The sequence below is a fragment of the Coptis chinensis genome, chromosome 9 (assembly GCF_015680905.1).
Source record: "Coptis chinensis isolate HL-2020 chromosome 9, ASM1568090v1, whole genome shotgun sequence".
NCBI classification, from domain to species: Eukaryota; Viridiplantae; Streptophyta; class Magnoliopsida; order Ranunculales; family Ranunculaceae; genus Coptis; species Coptis chinensis.
In genome coordinates, this window is record NC_141464.1 from 76,069,357 (window position 1) to 76,073,978 (window position 4,622).

At 36.1% G+C, this 4,622-nt stretch overlaps 1 long non-coding RNA gene across 1 annotated transcript; it reads right to left on the reverse strand.

Annotated features, from left to right (window-relative positions):
* Nucleotides 1-317: 317 nt before the first annotated feature.
* LOC147478131 (uncharacterized) lies at nt 318-2,181 on the reverse strand. Its single transcript, XR_015208199.1, has 3 exons — nt 1,840-2,181; nt 1,557-1,699; nt 318-693 (listed from the first exon to the last, which is right to left on the reverse strand). It is a non-coding gene; the product is annotated as an uncharacterized LOC147478131 (long non-coding RNA).
* Nucleotides 2,182-4,622: the final 2,441 nt, after the last annotated feature.

Sequence of the window (4,622 nt, forward strand, 5' to 3'; positions counted from 1 at the left end):
AGTAGAAGGAAGGAATTCCTGAATTAGTATTTGATCGGCTATATGTCAAGGATAGATGAGGCATTGTTTTGGCAAAGAAGAGTTAATAGAGAGACTTGTTGATGTTTAATAGTTTTAGTCTTAAAGAAAATTAGTTGGATTCTTGATAGGTAGCCCTGCTATCTAATTTACTACTAATAAGTTTGATCGGATTTAGCTCCTTCGACTTTTACAGCAACAACATTAGCTGTTTTGGTAAGATCCACTACTGTGTAAACATGGGAACAAAGGAAATTAAATGAAAACATTTTGTCAGAGAAAAGAACCATGGCAGAGAATGGACGAACTACACCACATTATACAAAAGAAAAATGCTCTCTTGGTTTTCCTGCTATCTATATATACCTGGATGAGAGAAGACCCATAGAGTGATAGCACAGACAATCAAAACAATAGGTATGATGTGAATATAATTCTCGCCAGAGGACTTAATATGTGAAAAATTAAAACTCTGACAGCCAAAATTAAAACTCTAACAGCCACAACAAACATCCTTAGCATCCTTAGCATCCTTAGCTCTGACAGCCACTCCTTATCATCTTTAGCTCTTGATACTGCTTAAGACTCGCTTCAGCTGCAATTCGGATATTCGCATCAAACGATTGAGCTGACAAAAGGAATGGAGTAATCTGTCGCCATATTCTCCTCTCCAAACTACACACCACAACAAACCAATACAATCAAACACCAAAATAAGATAAACATTGCACCATAACAAACATGAGAAAAATGGGATTGCAACGCAAGATCATAATACAACAGTTAACTAAATGGTTCTGAGTTTTTCCAGACACGTTGCTACACTTGGTTAACGTGCAAAAAGTATACCTTTTGTTGCTCAAGTGTATCTTTGGTAGTAAAAGGTGGTCAAAGGCCATGGTTGTCTGGTAGGTGGTCCAACACCAAAATCTCTATTACAAACTAATTATGCGCTGCACCTTCAACTTCTTTTTAGGTTTGAATGACAGTGAAGCTTATTTGCACTTTGAAGGTATTTGCAGCCCACTTTCATGGAGACTTGGTGGTGGAATCATCTACCGGGACAAACCATGGCCACACGGCCACCTTTAGTTTTAGTATAAAGTACAAACACAAGCAACAAACTTGGTTTTTATTGTGCATGGTAAAGAAGTGCAGCCTCTGGTATAGGGTGTAAGCAACTTTCAATGGATATATTGAATAAATATTTTAAAACATTCAAAATACAGTTTATTCTAGGAAGGATAGTATTAGGTGTGCTACGATTCGAAGAAAGTGAATACTCGTACCACAAAAAGAATCTTACATATGCTAATTTTTTAAAAAAAAAAAAAAAAAAAAAAATCTTACCCTAAAAAGTTATTCAAACTTTGATTACCATCTTCATTGTAGTTGGGAAAAAGCTCATTTTCTTGAAATATAAAAACGTGTGTAAACATTCTCCCTAGAATATCACATTCTTCATCATATTCTTCCATGACTCATAGTTACTATGTGTAGATAGAAACATCAACTAAGCAATATAGCATATATCTTACCTTGCGAACACCTACAACTGCTGTCACAAGCTTTTCTCCAATAAAATCTTTCAAAACTGTATCTTTCTCAAGAGCTTCTACTGATTCAGAGAGTTCATTTGGCATTCTTGGAATGCCACCATCAAGACTATAAGGGTTGGTGTCTGTTCCATATCATTATTAAAGTATGAAAATGACATTCAGTTCCAAATGATAAATGATAAAAACAATTGTTGCCATTTACCACAAAAGTACTAAAAGAAGGGAAACCCAAGACCATAGTATAAGAAATGCCATAACATACCAATTGGTTCAGGTAAGCTCAGATGCCTCTGAAGACCATCAATTCCAGTAGCAATTATTGAAGCTAATCCCAAGTGTGGATTTGCACACCCATCAAAAGATTTAAGAATCAAGCACGAGATGATTTGTTTTTAGGTTTTTGGGTGGTTTTGATTTTGTTGAAGATTTTTGGGTTTTTCGGTGGTTTGATTTTGTTGTTGATGATTTCGGTGGTTTTGATTTTGAATTTGTTGTTTGTTGATGATCGTAGTTTGTTGTTTGATGTTTAGAAATTTTGAAACCCAAACCCTTCGTAAAAGAAGAATTTCGAAACCCAAATTCTGAAATATCGCTTTTTCATCTTGATCTGATCAGCTATGATCCAACGGCCGATATTCAACTGCTTTTTTGAATTATGCTGTCTACCTAGCGTCCTAGCCCTAGCCGCCCGTTTATGAATACATAATGATCACAGTTTATGATTATCTTAAATTGCCTGATCAAGTGATTAGTGAGGTGTATATGAGTATTAGAGCATCTTTAATGGTGAGACCTGAAAAACACCAAATTTGTTTTGACCAAACCAACACCAAACAATTTCAGTGGAAACATCAAAGAGTGAGCACCAAATGTACGTAATGTACGTTGTTAGCGGAAAAAAAAAAAGCACCAAATGTACGGTGTTTCCAAAACTGCTCCAAATAAAGTCCAACACAGCTACTGTTTTCGGAACACCGCAATAGAAAAGCCCACAATATAGACTTGTTTTTGTCTAGAAATGAGAAAGTGTTTTTGCCCACACGGTGTTCGAAACACCGCAAAGTACATTTGATACTGCACCAAAGCAAATACTAAATTGGAGCCAATTTGGTGTTTGGTTTGGTATTTTTGTTTGGTATTCAAAAGGTCTCACCATTAAAAATGCTCTTAGGTTCCTCAAAGCGCAAAACTAGAACAAAGTGATATTGTACAGAAATGGAGAGGTGGGGCGAGCTAGATTTCAATGGGGTGAGACATTTGTAAAATATTGTGAGATTTTGTTTCTAATTTATTACAACCAATTCATCTCTGGATCAATATACACAAAATGTTCGCGTCTATCCTTCTAAAAACATAGACGTAATGTCACGCCCCGAATTTCGACAGAATTCGGAAAAACATTATTTGTCCCCGACTCTTCGATCTCCGAGGTGTGACGCACTCTCCACTTCCAAAAACCCATAAACAGTTTAAAATATGCGGATAATTAAAAACCAATAAAAATTTCAATTATACATAAGTCCTCTTCATTACAAAAATTCCCAATTAAGATTAGGTTACAAATCTCTTTTCAATAACTCTTTAATTAAAATATACAAATGAGAATACAAAAAACATTGGCTAGACTGAAAAGCTATATCACCTCAAGGGAAAAACAAAACGATCCGGAGATGTAACGCTAATGCAAAACCACAAGCAAAGAGCCAACCTTCTTCAACACTAAACTGTCAAAACTTATCAACTATGTTCATTGAATGAACACACCCGATAAGCAAACATGCAAATCGGGTCAAGATTATAAACAATTTGGTGTGAGTAGCCCTAAAATACAAATATACTTATACACATATATACACAATCCACAAGGCAGTTAGTTCCTCCACCGAGGCGCCTTAACTTTTAACGACTAATACAACATCCTTAAGTTCAATAATCTAGGCAGGTAGTTCCTCCAATCGGAAGCTTTTAACTTTCAATGGCTAAAACAACATCCTTAAGAATAATAATTTAAGGCGGTAGTTCCTCCATTCGAGGCCTTTAACTTCCCACTAACCACACAACAAACTATACACATAATAAATAAGGCATGTAGTTCCTCCATCGAGGTTTTAGGTTCTAACTAAACTATAACCAACCAAACATATTACCATAATTAGATTATTTCGGGCTTTTCTTTGTGTGTCCCTAAAATCACGTCAGATCTATGTCTTACCTAGTTTCCCTGGCTACCACAATCGCTACCCAACGCGCCGAACATGTACATCAACATGCCTCCCCTTACATAATGAGACACTCCGTGCGTAACCACCCTGGCGGGATGCGCGACACCGTAAATCCTCACACGGAAGCCAAATCTATGTAAGCACCGCCACTATTCGGCATAAAATATTAGCAAGCGATCATCGTTCTATTTTGCGAACGGAATATATCAAGCCACTATTCGCCACGATTGCCCAACACATGGGTCAATCACATCTTATATATACACCCAACACATGGGTCAATCATATCACATAAGCCCACACAAGGCAAATCTCATGAGTTGTGGTAGTCGGGTTCTAGGATTTTAGATTCGTAATTTATTCGAGGGTGTCATACGTTTATGACTCATAAGCATTTCTACTATACCCACGTGCGGGTCAATTACCTTATTGCACTAAGCTACAATACATAGAAATATCTCGTTACCTCATAACCATTTTCATTCTTTCACGTGCCAATATATTATTGACTACACTACACTCAGGTGGGCAAATATTCACCAATACTATATTAGCATCTCACATATAAAATAATGGAGTGTATATACATTTCTCCAAGATATTGCATTAATACAACTATCCTAGCATATTATATCATGTCACAATGCTTCAACGTTATCACATACATTATAGCGTATTAGGAATATAATATCTCCTAACATCTCAATATCGTCACGTGTCAAAAATACACAATATCAATGTCAAATCTTTATTAGATAATGACAACCAAATATATACAAGCTTCCACAAAGCATTTTATTACTATAGGTGTCCATATAATATA